We start from the raw sequence: 20,727 nt of genomic DNA, 5'->3' as shown, positions 1-20,727 counted from the left end.
GCCCTGTGGGGGGGGAGGGGAGGTCATAAGGCTCATTTTAGAAATGAGGATATGGAACGAAGCAAAGAGAGATGATTCCAACTTGCTCAAAGCTACAGGGCTGCTAAGAAGTGGCCGGGAGATTCAAACCCAGGTTCACACTCTTTTCTATGCTTCACAACCGTGGTGCTGGGGAGAGAGATTTCTGCTCTAGGACTCAGATGACCTCCTCTGGGGGTTCCTCATCAGCCACCCAGGATGGAGGAAGGGAAGCCGGCCAGCTCGGGCTCTGAAGGGGTCTGGCAGGAAACACAGTTCTATGTCCGAGGCCTGCAGGCAGTCTGGGAAGCCGGAGTTCCTCCCTCCCTCTCTCCCTTCCTTCCTTCCTTCCTGGTTGACTCCCAGCTCTGACAGTTACTGTCTGGGTGAACTTGGCAGGTCACTTCAGCCTTTGGAGTCTATGGTTGTACTATGTACCTGGCTCTGCTCCAAGTATACGGAGGGGACAGGGTGAGCTAGATAGACAGACGTGGCCTCCAGCCTCATGGGGCAGCTAACCTATTTTGGAGGCCTCCTGGATGAAGTGATGCTTGAGCAGAGATTGACCAGATGAGAAGCTGTAACCCACATGCAACAGCGGTAGGCAGAGCAGAGGCTCCATTCTGGGAAGAGGCAGAAATGGATTTACCAGGCTTACCATGAAGCTACAAAGCTACAAAGCTACAAAGCTTAAGCTCCTCACTTGCCAGACACCTTCCAGTGACCTGGGAGGAGCCCAAGCAAGGCACACTCAGGATCACATGGTGTAGAGTTTGCCAAAGTAAGCTAATTTAACTGCAGCTGGATAAGAATGCTGCCTCTTTGACTTTCCCCTCGGTCATACTTCCCCGCATTTGGGGTATTGCTGGCATGGCGGTGGCATTTTTGAGGAGCTAGCAGCTAAGGGGAAGTTGTCACGGAATACTGCATTGATGAAAATAACAAAACTCAAAATACATCATTGCTAAGAGGACATTGGCAACAAACTGATTAATAGGCGGCAACTTATTCAAAGGATTTTTAAGATTAATGATCAAGGAAACATGAAAAGTCCTGAAATCTTACACCTCCTCTATGAAAGAAACTTGATAGATGTTTTTCTAAATTTGACAACAATCCTAAAATTTTATGACCTCACCCATAATGAGTTGTGAAGTTGAAAGAAACTTTTCTAAACTATCAACAATTAAAACAAACAACCAAACAAACAAAAACAACCAACCAAACAAAAAAACCTTTTGGTCAACTGTGCTAGAGAAAAGCCTAAATTATCTTCTTATTTTCTCTAAAGAAAATGACATTGGGACTTTCCTGGCTGCACACTGGTTAAGAATCCACCTGCCAAGGCAGGGGACATGGGTTCGAGCCCTGGTCCGGGAAGATCCCACATGCCACGTAGCAACTAAGCCCGTGCGCCACAACTACTGAGCCTGCGCTCTGGAGGCCGCAAGCCACAAGTACTGAAGCCTACGCACCTAGAACCTGTGTTCTGCAACAGGAGAAGCCACTGCAATGAGAAGCCAGCACACTGCAACAAAGAGTAGCCCCCGATCGCCACAACTAGAGAAAGACCCAAACACAGCCAAAAATAAATAAGTAAAATTTTTTTAAAAAGAAAAGAAAATGACATTACAAAATCAATGTCATATGAAGAGGTTATCCTAAAAGTATACAGCCAAAAGGTAGGAATAAAAATGTTATAGAGGTGTATCAGGTGATAAATGTAAATATTATGTTATTTTTCTAGATATTGTCTAGTGTTCATCAGCTTTTAAAAATTCATTGTGGTTTTTCATCGCAAATTTTGCCATATTTAGGTACACTTACGCTATCATCTGCTTATTATTTTTAATTAATTTCATTAAACAAATATTTACCAATTATCTACTTGTCTAGGCACTGTTGAGGTTTGGGAGATAACAGAGGTGAACAGATAAGACAAAACTCCTTGCCCTCATGGAGCACATGTCTCAAATTTATTTTAAACAGATACCTGATATCACCTCAGTCAATTGAAAAACCAATATCACTTGAAAAAGATGACGATTTATTTATTATTTTTAAAATTTTACCTTATTGACATATGGTTGATTTACAATGCTGTGTTAATTTCTGCTGTACAGCAAAGTGATTCAGTTATATGTATATGTACATTCTTTTTCATATTCTTTTCCATTACGGTTTATCATAGGATATTGAATATAGTTAGTTCCCTGTGCTATATAGTTGGACCTTGTTTATCCACTCTATGTATAACAAATTGCATCTGCTAATCCCAAACTCCCATTCCATCCCTCCCCCACCCCCTCTCACCCTTGGCAACCACAAATCTATTGTGGTCTTTATGTGTGTCTCTATTGTGTGTCTCTATGTCTGTGAGTCTGTTTCTGTTGAAAAAGATTTAAAAAATGAAAATAGTAAAAGCAAAACAATGCTGGCCTCACACACACAAAAAAAATTCGTTGTGGTTTTGTTTCTGGTTCTAAATACTCACATTCTTATCTGATTTTTGGTTCTCTTTTCCTTAAAGGAGGTCTCCCAGCTTTATAAGTTTCAGGTCCACAAAACCTGGATGCACTTCTTTGGAGTGGATATGGCATGTGCAAAGGCCCAGAGGTAGTGGGGTGGGAGCTTGGCTGTGATCAAGGAATAGAATCACACAGAGGACAGACAGAGGAGGAGCGAAGGATATTGCCCATAATCCTGAAATGGCCTCTAGTCACTGGCTGTGGCCAAAGAGGGGATGGAACCTTCAGAGCCTTATCCAGAGAGACCAAGGCCAAAGACAGGACCTCCTAAGTCATTTCCTCCACCTCCCACCAGTGCAGGAATCCTCTCCCTGACATCTGCCCACTGAGCCTTAGCTCTGCACACTTCCTGGCTTGGGGAGCTCACTTCCTCCCCCAAATCTGAGCAAATCATAGGTCAAAACTCTGGTGGTGGCTTCTTCCTTCAAGCTGACCACTGTCTGTGGTTCCTTCTTGGGTCATCATCTTCCCTAGGGTCTCCAGAAATAATTGGTTGCTTCTTCCCATCTCATTATAGCCCTGCAGACACGTGAGGCCAGTGCTCATGTTCGTCTCTGCCCAGGATTACCTGGCTTCCTTCAAAGATTCCTCTTATGACTTGCCTTCCAAAGCCTTCCTCATCCATTATGATTTCTATCCACACATACATATGTGATGACAACGATGATGATGACAATGATGATGATGATAGCTGACACACCTTGAGTGCTTACTGCGTACTAGGCTCTGGGCTGGGTGCTGTTTATGCTTAATCTTTATGGCAATCCTGGGAAATAGATACAGCTATGAAGCCCATTTTACAGATGAGGAAACTGAGGCTCAAAGAAATTAAATAACCTTTCTAGGTTACACAACAGATAGGTGGCGTAATCGGACTCTCTGACTTTAGAGCTCATGCTTTTAATCACCACATGAAGTGGCTGGAAGTAGGGAATTCCAATCTGTGTATATGAGAATAATATTATTTTTTGTCTATAATCAATGTAGGTCGTTTCATCAGGAAGCTATGCTAGTTATATTTGTATATATGTCTAGTATCTAAACTTTAAAATGCACAATTCAAAATTTGACAGAATTGAAGGGAGAATTAGAATCTACAAAAACAGTTGAAGATTTAAAAATATTTTTTTAAATTGCAATGGTAAAATACACATAACATAAAATTTACCATATTAATCACTTTAAGTGTATAATTTTGCCGTGTTATATATATTTACATTTTGTCCAACTGATTGCCAAAGCTTTTTCATCTTGTAGAACAGAAACGCTACCCATCAAACAACTCCCCATTCCCCCTCCCCTCAGACTCTGGCCACCACCCTTCTACTTTCTCTCTTTTTTACATATATACTTACATATATATGCTTGCATATATTTTATTTTATTGAAGTATAGTTGATTTACAATGTTGTGTTAATTTCTGCTGTACAGCAAAATGATTCAGTTATACTTATATATACATTATTTTTCATATTCTTTTCCATTATGGTTTATCAAAGGATATTGTATATAGTCCCCTGTGATACACAGTAGGACCTTGTCATTTATCCATCTTATATGTAATAGTTTGCATCTGCTAATCCCACCCTTCTGCTTTCTATCTCTATGAATCTGACTACTCTAGGGACCTCATATAAGTAGAATCATATAGTTCTTGTCTTTTTGTGACTGGCTTGTTTCACTTAGCATGATGTCAAGATTCAGCCATGTTGTAGCATGTGTCAGAATTTCCTTTCTTTAAAATTTATTTATTTATCTATTTATTTATTTATTTTTTCTGCGTTGGATCTTCGTTGCTGTGTGCAGGCTTTCTCTAGTTGCGGTGAGCGGGGGCTACCCTTTGTTGCGGTGCACAGGCTTCTCATTGCAGTGGCTTCTCTTGTTGCAGAGCACGGGCTCTAGGGTGAGAAGGCTTCAGTAGTTTTGGCACACAGGCTTAGTTGCTCCACAACATGTGGGATCTTCCCGGACCAGGGATCAAACCCGTGTCCCCTGAACTGGCAGGCGGATTCTTAACCACTGTGCCACCACGGAAGTCCTCCTTTCTTTTTAAGGCTAAATAATATTCCATTGTATGTATATACACGTTTTGTTTATTCATTCATGTATCAGTGGACATTTGGGTTGCTTCCACCTTTTGGCTATTGTGAATGATGTCGCTGAGAACATGTGTGTACAAATGTCAATAGTCGGGAGGTTTTAATAGCTGTTTCTCAGTCAATGATAAGTCAACTAGTAACACACCAAATCAGTAAAAACCCGATGATCTAAATAACACCAGCAACCACCTTGAGCTAACTGACATTTACGGTTCATTATACCCAACGACTTCTCTTCAAGTGCACGTGGCACCTTCACCAGGGCAGACTTATGCTCCGCCTTCAGCTAGTCTCTGTATATTTCAAAATACTGAAATCTTACAGTGTCTTCTCTGATCACAGTGGAATGGAATTATATATTAATAACACTATATCTAAATAACCACAGATATTTTGAAATGTATTTATACATTTATAAATAACTCAGGCATCCAAGAAGAAATCATGGAGAAAATTAGAAAATATTTCAAACTAAGTGAAAAATGAAAATACAGTGTACCATCATTTGTGGGATGCATCTAAAGCAGTGTCTAGGGGAATTTTTAACTTTCAGTGCTTATATTAGGAAAGGAGAAAGGTCTTATACTCTGGCCTTTATGGAGAGTCTCTCAAATATCTTAGAATAAATCTCTCTTGTTTGAACCAGAGTGGTTTCTTTTGTCTCCAAGTAAGAGTCTCGGTTGATCAGGTAATTGGTACCAGGAGTAGGGTCTGTGATCATTAATGTTATGTGTCCACTTGGCTGGGTTCTGGTGCCCAGTCGTTTGTTCAAGTATAGATGTTTCTATGAAGGTGTTTTAAAGATGATTAACATTTACAACCAGTTGGCTTTAAGAAAAGGATGTTACCCTCCGTAATGTAGATGGGCCTCCTCCAGTGAACTGAAGGCCTTAAGTGCAAGAACTGAGTTTTCCCAGAGAAGAAGGAATTCTGCTCTAAGACTGCAACACAGATCGATCTCTCTCTCTCCCTCCGTCCCTCCTTCCCTCTCTCTCTCTCCATATATTATATAGATGTGCATGTATGTGTATGTGTGTGTGTGTATGTGTGTCTTAGTGAGCCAGCTAAGATGTGTAATACTTACTGATCATCAAGTCCTATTAGCATGATATCCTCAATAAATTGGACCAGCATGGTACTTGTGAGATGTTCACGCAGAGCTGGAGGTCTGTCCTCATCTTCTGAAGCAGGAAGTTAAATGTCCAGTCACAGAGAGTGTGACACATGCTGTGCTGGGGGACCCACAGGGGTGGTGAGAGAACAGAGGGGCCCTGCGCCAGCCCAAATGCCAGAGAGTACTTCCCAGGGGAAGAGACGTTTCCACTGAGACCTGTCGGCTGAACCAGAGTTAGCCAGTTTGAAAGAGTTACAGGAAGAGATGGGAAGTGACATTCCAGGCAGAGGGGACAGTAAGTGCAAATGCCTGAAAAAAGGGAAAGCCTGGGGCTTTTGGGGGACCATAAGAGGTTTAATGTGACTAGATGGTAGGATGCAAGCAGGAGTTGGCCTGGGTGGTGGTGAGAAGTGGGGATGGCTAGCAGGTGTCTGCTTCTCTCACTTGACGTCATCATATGAACCTCATCCTATGTCAGGAAGCATTCTTCTACTGCAGGACTTCTAAGGGCTGCATGGTATTAATCCCTTGTACGTTCTGTTGCATAGTAACCAGTCCCCCAGTGTTGACCATTCAGGTTCTTTCTAGTTTTCCCCTATTATAAACAATGCTGTGATGAACATCTTTGTCCATACATCTTAGTGCACATGTATTATTATCTCCATATAGTAAAGATGGAAGTTGTGGGAGCTGCCCAGGGCCCAGGCTTGAATGCTGCCTTGGAGAGACCTGAGTCACATTTGTTTGCCAAGCCAGTTCTGGGGCCTCTTGGGCAGCCCTTTGTTGGGTGTCTGCTTAAGGGGCCATAAACAGGGAGATGCTGGGAGAAGGCTTCAGGGAGTGATAAAAAGCCCTGACCATAATCTCTGGCTGCCCAGGCTAGATAGAGACTAGGGAGGAGACCCAGATCCTGGGCCCTACATGTCCTGTAAGCTGCATGTTTGTCCAGCTGGCTGGGTGCACCAGCTCCCGGCCCCTTCCAAGAAGAAAACAAAAGTACTTAAAGTGCAGGTCTGAAAAGTTGGGGTGCTATAGGTGGGGTTCAAACCCTTCACTCCTCAGGGAGAAGATCAGGGTTTTGAGTTCCTTTCCACTTGTGGGACACCGTGCCAGGGATGGGGCTTATGGCGAGATTGTGTCTCAGCCTCGCCTACCTGCTTCCATGTGAGGTTTTTCTCATTCTCTTGATGCGTAGGGGTCACTCAGCTGGTTTTGGAGGTTTTTGTTCAGAGGAAACTCTTCCATATGTATCTGGAGATTCCGTGAGTCCGTGGGAGGAGGTGAGTTCAGCAGCCTCCTGTGTTGGCATCTTGAACGGGAACTACAACAAAAGTACTTCAGACTGAGCGTAGACCTTCCAGATGAGCCTGGGTTCAAATCACAGCTCTACCACAAAACAGCTGAGGGACTCTGGGCCACTTACTCAAAACCTCTGAACCTCATCCTCATCTGTACAATGGGGAAAATAACCTACCAAGGGTGTTGTGAAAGTTAAATGAGATTACCAAGTACTTGGTCCATAGTCCATGCTCTTAATAAATGACGGTGTATATTTTCATTGTCATCTTGGGTTTCCATCCTTTTAAAAAGTATATTATAACAGCTTTATTGAGATAAAATTCCCATGCTATACAATTTACCCATTTAAATTAGAAATTTATATAATTTATAAATTTAAATTATAGAATTCAATGGCTTTTACTATATTCATCACAAACAATTTTGGAACTTTCTCATCATTCCCCTCAAAACCCCTGTACCCATTAGCAGTCATTCCCTAGCACCCCCTTCCCCCTGCTAACTTCCTGCCCCTCCCGGCCCAAAACCACCAATTTATTTTCTGTCTCTCTGGATTTGCCTCTTCTGGACAGTTCATATAAATGGAATCATACAAAATGGAAATCACACAAAGTCTCTTGTGTCTGGCTTATTTCACTGAGCATAATGTTTTCAAGGTCCCTCCACAGTGCAGCACACATCAGTACTTCATTCCTTTTTATTGCCAGAAAAGAGTCCACTGTGTGAACAGACCATATTGAATAGGCCCATGCACCAGTTGATGGGCATTTAGGTTGCTTCCACCTTTTGGCTCTTGTGAATAATGCTGCTGTGAACATTTGTGAGTGGACATATGTTTTCATTTCTCACGGGTACAGACCTAGAAGTGGAACTGCTGGGTCATATGGTAACTCTACTTTTAATATTTTGAGGAACTGCCAGACTGTTTTACAAAGCAGCTGCACCATTTTACTTTCCCACCAGCAGTGTACAAGTGTTCTCATTTCTCCACACCCTAACACTTGTTATTGTTTGTCTTGTTGATTATAGCCGCCCTAGTGGGTGTGTAGAAGTACCTCACTGCAGTTTTGATTTGCATTTTCTGGCTGGCTATAGGCTCATTTTTTTCGATGGCATCCCCTTCATGTCCAGGGATAGATAAATCCTGGGACACACCCCTTTCCTAATATGGAAACACTAACTTGTCCCAAAGAAAGAAAAGAATCTTATATGTCTGTTATTAACCCACAACATTTCTTAATGTTGACTCTTCCATAACTCAATTGACTATTTCCCAGTTTGGGGGCATTGGGAAGTTTCTAATTTTCTTCTATTATCTCTAATAGTTATAAATTACTGGCTGCCACACAGAAAATGCCCATCATAAGGGAACAAAAGCAGGATAGAAAATAGTTTAATCATCTAAGCTGAAAAAAATGTTTGTTAATCCATCCAAATGTGCTTTAAAGCACCATCCTAGTGCCAAGCCTTGTGCTAGCTTACTTATGAACGAAGTCTGGAAAGAAATAGCAGAAATAAAAATACTAAATAGCGGTAGAGGATTAAGAGGTACAAACTATCAGGTATAAAATTAGCTACACGGATATATTGTACAATATGGGGAATATAGCCAATATTTTACAGTAACTATAAATGGAGTATAACCTGCAAAAATTCTGAATCACTATATTGTACACTTGTAACATAAAATATTGTACGGCAACTATTAATTTTAAAAAACTATTGGGCTTCCCTGGTGGCGCAGTGGTTAGGAGTCCACCTGCCAATGCAGGGGACACGGGTTCGAGCCCTGGTCCGGGAAGATCCCACGTGCTGCGGAGCGGTGGAGCCCGCGAGCCACAACTACTGAGCCTGCACTCCAGAGCCCTAGAGCCACAACTCCTGAGGCCCGGGCGCCTAGAGCCTGTGCTCTGCAACAAAGGAAGCCACTGCAATGAGAAGCCCATGCACCGCAACGAAGAGTAGCCCCCGCTCACCGCAACTAGAGAAAACCCGCGCACAGCAACAAAGACCCAACACAGCCAAAAATAAATTTAAAAAAACAACAACTCTTAATTAAAAAGAAAGAAAATACTACTTGTGTTGGGGGTGATGGGGTTCTAGGTGACAGGTGCCCCACCCTTCCCCACCTCTATTTCCCAAACTAGACCATTGTTATATTAGCTTTGCGATGATAAAACCAAGGGAAAGAAGAAAAAGACAACTGATCTAAGGATGATGGGAGAAACATTTCTTGAGCCAGACCCTCAAAGCTATTATTTTGTGGAATCTCCATACAACCCCTGGGAGGTTATTAATAATAATAATGATGATGGCCAATATTACGGTACCTTTTGTGTGTCTGGCACTGTTCCACCAGTGTGGGACCATTACTGTCCCCATTTTACAGATGAGGAAACTGAGACTAGGCAACGAGCTGCCCTTCCACTTTGGTGCTCTGTCTTTCCACATCACATACATGTGCAAAGCTGCACATAAACTCGGGCTCACACGTAAGTCTACATCTGCACCCTCGGATAGGAGAACACATACCACAGCCAGATACACATATGCACTCACACACAGGACTGCTTATATCCACAGGCATGTGCACGGGAACGCACTGTACATGTGGGCTCACGTGCGTGTGTGTGTATATATATATATATTTATACCCATGTGCACACAGGCCATACACTTCTGGACATACATCTGTCTAAGACTGGGGAAAGGAGTGCAGATAAAGGGGCCAAAGTCCAACTCTTGCCTCCTCCCCCCATCCTCAAAGTGCCATCTGCTGCTGGCAGGTGTGTACAGGAGGGGGTGGGGCATGCACAGGTGGCTCTAGGCTCAAAGGGTAGAGATGACCTTGCACTAGAAACCCAGGGCCACCAACTAACTTCTAAATGGGGCAACAGCAGCTAAGGGGCCTCCCCTGATGGACAAACCCCCCAGCCAGAGGCCCTGAACTGAGGGCCTGCAGCATGCCCAACGCTGTGCCAGGGGCTCCAGGGGCTGTACAAAAGACGGCATGATCCGGGTCCTCCAGGGCTCCCCAGGGCATCGAGAAGATAAGATTCACACCCAGCAGCCCCTCCAAGAGGTAGCATGGCAGAGTGGTCACCTGCAAGTGTTTCAGTGACAGGATGCCTGGCTTAGAATCCTGGTTCTACCATTTACTGGCTGTGTGATCTGGGCAAGTTGGTTAACGGACCAGTGCCTCAGTTTTCCTATCTGTAAAATGGGGGAAATTCTAACACCTACTTCTTAGGATTGTTGCTTAACCACTACTACATAAGTATGTATTTGTAAGATAAGCTGTTTTGGACAAAGGGGTGTGAGGATGGAGGATGAAGAACAGGCGCTGAGCAGAAAGAACTTCCTCAGGATCCTGGCCCTGCATCCCATTAGCTGTGTAACCTCAGACAAGTCACACAACCTCTCTGAACCGCAGCTCCTCCTTTGTAAACTCTGCACAAGTCATTCTTGATCATTAAACACGTTATCTATTGAGACCTTACTATGCACCAGGCATCATGCTAGGCACGGAGAATATGGCGGTGAGCAAGCCGGGTGGTCCCTGTCTGCATGGAGCCTGCTGTCTTAGAGGAAGGATGACGTGGAAACATCTGGTACACAGTAGGTGCCCAGTCAGTGTCCCTCCCTTTCTTCCTTTTCCATCATGGTAAAAGCAATGCATCAACACTGTAGAGAGTTTGGAGGATAGAAGAGGGCTGAGGTGGTAGAAATCTATCACCCAGAATCCCACTACCCCTAACAAAAACCCCTAGCTTCATTTTTGTCAATCTCATTAACCAGCACAGGGCTAGGTTCATGGTAAGGCGCTCAGTACAACACTTGGATTAATCAACACATTACATTTGTCATCAGCAGGAAACAGCAAATTACACTGTAGCATATTTACTGGGGGAAAGCGACACAAACAATCATGGCCATACCTTCTCCACAGAGAGGCTCTTCCCTTCTTTGGGACCAGTAACATTTCCATTTTATAGAAAAGGACACTGAAGCTCAGAGAGGTCAAGTCACTTGCCCAAGGTCAAGAGACAGAAACGTGAAGAGCCAGCTCCAGAAACTACAGCTCTTTTACCCACACTGTCTTGGGCTGTGGGATGTAGCAAGGGATGGACATGAGGGCTTTGGGCATGAGGACCCTTGTGGGCCAGATGCAGCCTGCCTCCACCACTGGCAGCCAGACCTAGGAACACAGGAAACTGTCAGGCTCCTGGCTGGCCTTGGGGGTCTCTTTTGAGCCCGGAAACCCCTCACTCTTACCCCTTAGGGAGCTCCGGGACACCTGCTTAGCCAGGGCGCAGTGACCGGATGTCGTTTGTGATTTCTGGTGCCCTCTAGTGGGCAATGAGAGCAAACCTCTGGATCCCTCAAGTTGCTGGGAGCCAGCCTTGCCGGAGTCAGCGGCTCCTGCGGCCGCTAATGATAGCTGCCACACAACGCAGGCTTACCGATCTAACGCAATTCCTGCAACGACTCTCTCCAGGTAGGAGTCGTTATTACCACTTGATATAAATAATCTGAGACTTGGGAAAATGACTTTCCAAGGGCACATAGCTAATTGGTGACGGAGCCAGGAGTCAAGACCTTGGAGCTCAGAGGAGGAAGAGAGCATCGTCAAGGAAGGCTTCCTGCACCAGGAGACGGTCCCACGTGGCTGGACACAGGGGTGGAGTTACATCCCCCTCCAAGACCTTTGGAGGGGCTCTGCAACGCATTTACATGGTCACATGTTTGAGGAAATTTGCAAAATTAAGACATTTTACTTACAATTGGTTAAGACCACAGTCTCTTTCTACTCCAGGCCTAGAATCATGTCTTCACCTAGTAGGTGACAAAGATGTATCAATAAATAAATTATGTGTTTAATAAATTGTGTTGAATGAATGCATGATAGAGGAATAAATGAATGAAGTGGCATTTACTTCAATCTTAAAGGAAGGGCAGGATGTTAGTGAGTGTTTCTCATGCAACCTAGGCATGCCCTCCACAGACAGATCGACTCAAGCCATGCGTGGCCTTGAATGTCAGGGCGAGGAATCAGGCGATGGAGAGCCATGGGAGGTTTCAGAGCAGAGGAAGGACTTGAGTGTAACTGTCAATTAGGCAAGAGTTGAATGGCAGATACGAAGACAGGGCCCTGTGGCAGGACAGCAGATTGGCTCATATAAAGTGGTCCTCACCCAGCACCACCAAAGAGCTGGTGCTCAGGTGATGTGCTCATAGGGGTACTCTCCACTGGGGTGCTTTTTCGGGGAAAATGGCTCCAGAAGGCCCCTACAGTTCCCTGGGAGGGAGAATCCAGGCCAGGAGATTCCAAATGCCCTGGTGGGTGTTAAGCCTAGATTTGATCAACACTCTGTGTGCCCGGCCCAATGTGGAGGGAAGCTGGGGCCCTGACCAGGTCAGGAATGGGGTCACATGTGTATGAGGGTCCCAGGTATTGCTGCATGTCCCGTCCTTGCTGTGAAGTGAGGTGGCCATTCCACACAACAGGAGACTGAGGTCTGGAAGCTGGCGAGGCAGTGGTGGACCCATGAATATCCAGCTCTACCTGCTGCCTCCTTTGCTAAGCTCCAGACCATCCTTTCTCTCCCCATCTCTGGACTTTCTAAATGTCAAGAATTCTAGCTACCAACCAAACAAAACAAACCAAAAAAACCCAGGGACTTCCCTGGTGGTCCAGCGGTTAAGACTCCACACTCTCAATACAGGGGGCCCAGGTTCGATCCCTGGTCAGGAAACTAGATCCCGCATGCCACAACTAAGAGTCTGCATGCCACAACTAAAAAGATCCTGTGTGCCGCAACTAAGACCTGGTGCAGCCAAATAAATAAAATAAATTCGAACAAACAAAACCCTCCAAAACCCAGCTATTATATACTTAGCCTTGTTTTGTGCCACACCCTCTTTTAAGCTCCTTCATGTCCCATCACCTGATTATTCCTCCAGCAAGCCTGTGAGTGAGAGGAATGGTTATTATTTCTATTTTGCAGATAAAGAGTTGGAGAGCCCAGAGAGGCGAAGTTACTTACCCAAAGCCACACAGCAGAATTGCAATCAAACCCAGGCTCCAGACACAGCCCCTGGTTCCCCCCAGAGCTGCCCAGCCTCCTCTTCTGGTCCAAGCTGAGGCCGAGAAACTCAGCTTTGCCAACAGAGGGCGGTGTGCCCTCAAAGATTAAACCCTGCTTCCCAGACTCTGGCCAACAGAATCCTCCCTGCCGGGAACAACCCTGCTATTGCTGTTTATGATTCAGAAATACTTGACCCTGAGCGCTCACTTAGTCCCAGGTTCTGGTGGGGTCTGGGGAGCATGGAGAAATGTGCAGAGAAATAGAAAACACAGGCTTCAAAGGAGGTGAACCAATGGGTCACAGAAAAGGAAACATAATGGTTTTAACATGTAACAAGATGCTGCTCTTAACCCTTAATGAGAGAAACCTGTGTTAAACCCACAAGGAGCAGGCACTTTTTAGCTATCAGATTGGCAGTTATACAAGTGAGGGTGTGGAGAAACACACTCATACATTGCTGGTGGGATTAAAACCTGGTTTAACACCTATGGAAGGGAATCTGGTAACATCTATCAAAATTAAAAACACAGATACATCCAACAGAAACACAAAATGCATTCATTGAAAGACTTGTACCAGGCCTGCATGATCGAATATGGTAGCCACTAGCCACATGTGGCTACTGAGCTCCTGGAATGCGGCTAGTCCGAACTGAGATGTGCTGTAAGTGTAAGATAGACACCGGATTTTGTTAATGTGGAAAAAAAAGTAAAATAACTCCCTAATAACTTTTTTATATTGATGATGTGTTAAAATGATATTTTTGATAGGTGGATTAAATAATTTTTTTTAAATCCCACCTGTTTCTTTTTACTTTTTAAAATATGTCTGCTAGAAAATTTTAAATTCCATATATGATTTGCAATTGTGGTTCATATTTTTATTGTTGTAAAATGTACACAATATCAAATTTATTCTTTTTTGTTTGAATTTTAGAATTTTATTTATTTTTTTATACAGCAGGTTCTTATTAGTCATCCATTTTATACACATCAGTGTATACATGTCAATCCCAATCTCCCAATTCATCACACCACCACCGCCAACCCCCCGTGGCTTTCCCCCCTTGGTGTCCATACGTTTGTTCTCTACATCTGTGTCTCTATTTCTGCCCTGCAAACCTGTTCATCTGTACCATTTTTCTAGGTTCCACATATATGTGTTAATATATGATATTTGTTTTTCCCTTTCTGCCTTACTTCACTCTGTATGACAGTCTCTAGATCCATCCACATCTCTACAAATGACCCAATTTCATTCCTTTTTATGGCTGAGTAATATTCCATTGTATATATGTGCCACATCTTCTTTATCCATTTGTCTGTCGATGGGCATTTAGGTTGCTTCCATGACCTGGCTATTGTAAATAGTGCTGCAATGAACACTGGAGTGCATGTGTCTTTTTGAATTATGCTTTTCTCTGGGTATATGCCCAGTAGTGAGATTGCTGGTCATATGGTAATTCTATTTTTAGTTTTTTAAGGAACCTCCATACTGTTCTCCATAGTGGCTGCATCAGTTTACACACCCACCAACAGTGCAAGAGGGTTCCCTTTTCTCCACACCCTCTCCAGCATTTGTTGTTTGTAGATTTTCTGATGATGCCCATTCTAACTGGTGTGAGGTGATAACCTCATTGTAGTTTTGATTTGCATTTCTCTAATAATTAGTGATGTTGAGTAGCTTTTCATGTGCTTCTTGGCCATCTGTATGTCTTCTTTGGAGAAATGTCTATTTAGGTCTTCTGCCCTTTTTTTTTTTTTTTTTTTGCGGTACGCGGGCCACTCTCACTGTTGTGGCCTCTCCCGTTGCGGAGCACAGGCTCCGGATGCGCAGGCTCAGCGGCCATGACTCACAGGCCCAGCCGCTCCGCGGCATGTGGGATCTTCCCGGACCGGGGCACGAACCTGTGTCCCCTGCATTGGCAGGCAGACTCTCAACCACTGCGCCAGACTATTCGAATAGTCATTTTCACAATATTGATTCTTCCAATCCAAGAACATGGTATATCTCTCCATCTGTTGGTATCATCTTTAATTTCTTTCATCAGTGTCTTATAGTTTTCTGCATACAGGTCTTTTGTCTCACTAGGTAGCTTTATTCCTAGGTATTTTATTCTTTTTGTTGCAGTGGTAAATGGGAGTGTTTCCTTAATTTCTCTTTCAGATTTTTCATCATTACTGTACAGGAATGCAAGAGATTTCTGTGCATTAATTTTGTATCCTGCTACTTTACCAAATTCATTGATTAGCTCTAGTAGTTTTCTGGTGGCATCTTTAGGATTCTCTATGTGTAGTATCATGTCATCTGCAAACAGTGACAGTTTTACTTCTTCTTTTCAATTTGTATTCCTTTTATTTCTTTTTCTTCTCTGATTGCCATGGCTAGGACTTCCAAAACTATGTTGAATAATAGTGGTGAGAGTGGACATCCTTGTCTTGTTCCTGATCTTAGAGGAAATGCTTTCAGTTTTTCACCATTGAGAATGATGTTTGCTGTGGGTTTGTCATATATGGCCTTTATTATGTTGAGGTAGTTTCCCTCTATGCCCACTTTCTGGAGAGTTTTTATCATAAATTCATGTTGAATTTTCTCAAAGCTTTTTCTGCATCTATTGAGATGATCATATGATTTTTCTTCTTCAATTTGTTAATATGGTGTATCACACTGATTGATTTGCGTATATTGAAGAATCCTTGCATCCCTGGGATAAATCCCACTTATCATGGTGTATGATCCTTTTAATGTGTTGTTGGATTCTGTTTGCTAGTATTTTGTTGAGTATTTTTCCATCCATTTTCATGAGTGATATTGGTCTGTAATTTTCTTTTTTGTAGTTTCTTTGTCTGGTTTTGGTATCAGGGTGATGGTGGTCTCATAGACCGAGTTTGGGAGTGTTCCTTCCTCTGCAATTTTTTGGAAGAGTTTGAGAAGGATGGGTATTAGCTCTTCTCTAAATGTTTGATAGAATTCACCTGTGAAGCCATCTGGTCCTGGCGTTTGTTTGTTGGAAGATTTTTAATCACAGTTTCAATTTCATTACTTGTGATTGGTCTGTTCATATTTTCTATTTCTTCCTGGTTCAGTCTTGGAAGGTTATACCTTTCTAAGAATTTGTCCATTTCTTCCAGGTTGTCCGTTTTATTGGCATAGAGTTGCTTGCAGTCATCTCTTAGGATGCTTTGTATTTCTGCGGTGTCTGTTCTAACTTCTCCTTTTTCATTTCTAATTTTATTGATTTGAGTCCTCTCCCTCTTTTTCTTGATGAGTCTGGCTAATGTGTTATCGATTTTATCTTCTCAAAGAACCAGCTTTTAGTTTTATTGATCTTTGCTATTGTTTTCTTTGCTTCTATTTCATTTATTTCTGCTCTAATCTTTATGATTTCTTTCCTTCTGCTAACTTTGGGTTTTGTTTGTTCTTCTTTCTCTAGTTCCTTTAGGTGTAAGGTTAGATTGTTTATTTGTGATTTTTTTGGTTTCTTGAGGTAGGCTTGTATAGCTATAAACTTCTCTCTTAAAACTGCTTTTGCTGCACCCCATAGGTTTTGGATCATCATGTTTTCATTGTCATTTGTCTCTAGGTATTTTTTGATTTTCTCTTTGATTTCTTCAGTGATTTCTTGGTTATTTAGTAACGTATTCTTTAGCCTCCATGTGCTTGTGTTTTTTACGTTTTTTTCCCTGTAATTGATCTCTAATCTCATAACTTGCCATGGTCAGAAAGGATGCTTGATATGATTTCATTTTTCTTAAATTTACTGAGGCTTGATTTGCGACCCAAGATGTGATCTATCCAGGAGAATGTTCTGTGCAAACTTAAGAAGAAAGTGTAATCTGCTGTTTTTGGATGGAATGCCCTATAAATATCAGTTAAATCTGTGTCTTTTAAACCTTGTGTTTCCTTATTAATTTTCTGTTTGGATGATGTGTCCATTGGTGTAAGTGAGGTGTTAAAGTCCCCCACTATTATTGTGTTACTGTCAATTTCCTCTCTTATAGCTGTTAGCAGTTGCCTTATGTATTGAGGTGCTCCTATGTTGGGTGCATATATATTTATAATTATTATATCTTCTTCTTGGATTGATCCCTTGATCATTATGTAGTGTCCTTCTTTGTCTCTAGTAACATTATTTTAAAGTCTATGTTATCTGATATGAGAATTGCTACTCCAGCTTTCTTTTGATTTCCATTTGCATGGAATATCTTTTTCCATCCCCTCACTTTCAGTCTGTATGTGTCCCTAGGTCTGAAGTTGGTCTCTTGTGGACAGCATATATATGGGTCTTGTTTTTGTACCCATTCAGCGAGCCTGTGTCTTTTGGTTGGAGCATTTAATCCATTCATGTTTAAGGTAATTATTGATATGTATGTTCTATTACTATTTTCTTAATTGTTATGGGTTTGTTTTTGTAGGTCCTTTTCTTCTCTTGTGTTTCCCACTTAGAGAAGTTCCTTTAGCATTTGTTGTAGAGCCGGTTTGGTGGTGCTGAATTCTCTTAGCTTTTGCTTGTCTGTAAAGCTTTTGATTTCTCTGTTGACTCTGAATGAGATCCTTGCCGGGTAGAGTAATCTTTGTTGTAGGTTCTTCCCTTTCATCACTTTAAATATGTCATGCCACTCCCTTCTGGCTCGTAGAGTTTCTGCTGAGAAATCAGTGTTAAGCTTATGGGAGTTCCCTTGTATGTTATTTGTCGTTTTTCCCTTGTTGCTTTCAGTAATTTTTCTTTGTCTCTAATTTTTGTCAGTTTGATTACTATGTGTCTTGGCATGTTTCTCCTTGGGTTTATCCTGTATGGGACTCTCTGCACTTCCTGGGCTTGGGTGGCTATTTCCTTTCCCATGTTAGGGAAGTTTTCCACTATAATCTCTTCAAATATTTTCTCGGGTCCTTTCTCTCTCTCTTCTCCTTCTGGGACCCCTATAATGTGAATGTTGCTGTGTTTAATGTTGCCCCAGAGGTCTCTTAGTCTGTCTTCATTTCTTTTCATTCTTTTTTCTTTATTCTGTTCTGCGGCAGTGAATTCTACCATTCTGTCTTCCTGGTCACTTATCTGTTCTTCTGCCTCAGTTATTCTGCTATTGATTCCTTCTAGTGTATATTTCATTTCAGTTATTGTACTATTCATCTCTGTTTGTTTTTCCTTTAATTCTTCTAGGTCTTTGTTAAATATTTCTTACATCTTCTCGATCTTTGCCTCCATTCTTTTTCCTGGGTCCTGGATCATCTTCACTATCATTATTCTGAATTCTTTTTCTGGAAGGTTTCCTATCTCCACTTCATTTAGTTGTGTTTCTGGGGTTTTATCTTGTTCCTTCATCTGGTACATAGCCCTCTGCCTTTTCATCTTGTCTATCTTTCTGTGAATGTCTCAAATTTATTCTTTTAACTATTTTTAACTGTACAGTTCAGTGGCATTAAGTATATTCACATTGTTGTGCAACCATCACGACCATCCATCTCGAGAAATTTTTCATCATCCCACATGGAAACTCTGCACCCATTAAACAATAACTCCCCCTTCCCGCCTCCTCCCAGACCTGGTAACCGCCATTCTATCAATACTTTCTATCTCTATGAATTTGACTACTCTAGGTATCTCATATAAGCAGGATCCTACAATACTTGTCCTTTCGTGACTGGCTAACTTCACTCAACATAATGGCTTCAAGTTTTATCCATGTTGTAGTCTGTGTCAGAATTTCATTCCTTTTTTTTTTTTTTTGCAGTACGTGGGCCTCTCACTGTTGTGGCCTCTCCCGTTGCGGAGCACAGGCTCCAGACGCGCAGGCTCAACGGCCATGGCTCACGGGCCCAGCCGCTCCACGGCATGTGGGATCCTCCCGGACCGGGGCATGAACCCGTGTCCCCTGCATCGGCAGGCGGACTCTCAACCACTGCGCCACCAGGGGAGCCCTCATTCCTTTTTAAGGCTGAATGATATACCATTGTATTTATGTGCCATGTTTTGTTTGGATAAATAAACATCAGGTGATGGACACTGGGGTTGTTACCACCTTTTGGCTGTTATAATGCTGCTATAAACATTTGTGTGCAAAAATCTCTTGCTTGAAAGTTCCTCTTTTCAATTCTTTTGTGTGATAAAATATATCACAGTATATTTTAGTGGACAGCATTGTACTAGTAATTTCCATAGCAGCACTCTTTGAAATATCCCCAAACTAGGAACTGCCAAAATGCCCATCAATGGTAGAATGGATAAATAAATTGTGGTATATTCACAAGGAGCACTAAAGTGAGAAGGAATGGACAGCTACATGCAGCAGCATGGATGAAGCTCAGAAAGAAGCCACACACAAGAAATAGTACATATGGTATGATTCCATTTACACAAAGTTCAAAAGAGGCAAAACCAATCTGTGATGCTGGAAGTCTGTGGGCTACTCTTCAGTTGGTCTGGCACTGGTTTCAAGAGTGTGATCACTACGAAAATTCACCAAGCTAAACACTTAGGATTTGTGCTCAGCTTTGTACAGATGTTAAACCATAAGAAGTTCCCCTGAAATGCATACACCCTTTGATCCAGCAATTCCACTTCTGGGTAAATACCCCAAAGAATTGAAAGCAGGGTCTTGAACAGATATTTGTACACCCACATTCATAGCAGCATTACTCACAGTAGCCAAAAGATGGGAACAAACCAAGTGTCCGAGGATGTATGAATGGATACACAAAATGTTGTATATACATAGAATGGAATATTATTCAGCCCTAAAAAGGAAGGAAATTCTGACACATGCTACGACATGCATAAACTTTGAGGACATTATGTTAAGTGAAGTAAGCCAGTCGCAAAAGGACAAATACTCTATGATTCACTTAAAAGAGGTACCTAGAGGAGTCAAATTCATAGAGACAGAAAGCGGAAGGGTGGTTGCCAGGGGCTGGGAGGAGGGTGGGATGGAGAATTGCTGATTAATGGGGACAGGTTTCAGTTCTGGAAGATGGAAAGCATTCGGAGATGGATGGTGGTGATGTTTGTACAACCACGTGGATGTACTTAATACCACTGAACCGTACACTTAAAAATGGTTAAAAAGGTAAAGTTGATATTATGTACATTTTACCACAACTTAAAAATTTAAAAAGTGAGGTGTCTATAAGGAAAGGTGAGAAAGAATATTCAAGATATAATGGGTAATAAAAACCAAGGGGAGAACAGGGTAGAAGCGATGTTCCCATATGTTTAAATATATCAAAATGTTAAGCAGAAGACACAGAGATAGGAAAGAAGTGACACGTACAAAGGACTTACAGAGGAAGTGGACCAGGACTCATCCCCAGCCTCATGTCTTCAGCCACTATGGACTCAGAGAAGATGAAGGGAGCAGGGGTTGAGGTGGTGCTTGCTGAGTTGCTGTGTAGGAGGGGCTGCAGCTCCCAGCCCAGGGGCTCTGACCTGCAACAGTGAAACAGAGGTGGGACTTCTGGCGAGGGGACCTGGGGGGGTTTCTAGATCAAATGGGGGCTCTGTGTGTGTATGGGATGGGAGGGGCGGGGTTGGCTGGCAGGGGGTCATCTTGGGTCCTGTCCTGTAGGGCTTCCCAGAGGGGCAAGAG

The 20,727-nt window shown here is 42.7% G+C and overlaps 1 protein-coding gene across 3 annotated transcripts in view; it reads right to left on the bottom strand.

The window, feature by feature from the left end:
- ADA (adenosine deaminase) overlaps positions 1-20,727 on the bottom strand; it is a gene marked incomplete at its 3' end in the record, with an annotated part of 107,447 nt that overhangs the window by 40,588 nt on the left and 46,132 nt on the right. For 2 of the 3 annotated variants that reach the window (XM_079943935.1, XM_079943934.1), the window contains exons 2-3: positions 20,424-20,567; positions 6,914-7,080 (exon numbers count right to left, since the gene is read on the bottom strand). The remainder of the gene's footprint in view (positions 1-6,913; positions 7,081-20,423; positions 20,568-20,727) is intronic. The other variant, XM_079943936.1, reaches the window with a different exon arrangement.

Source organism: Stenella coeruleoalba (assembly GCF_951394435.1).
Source record: "Stenella coeruleoalba genome assembly, chromosome: 15".
NCBI lineage: Eukaryota > Metazoa > Chordata > Mammalia > Artiodactyla > Delphinidae > Stenella > Stenella coeruleoalba.
The sequence above is the reverse complement of the archived record's forward strand: the minus strand, read 5'-3'. Positions and strand labels throughout refer to the sequence as shown.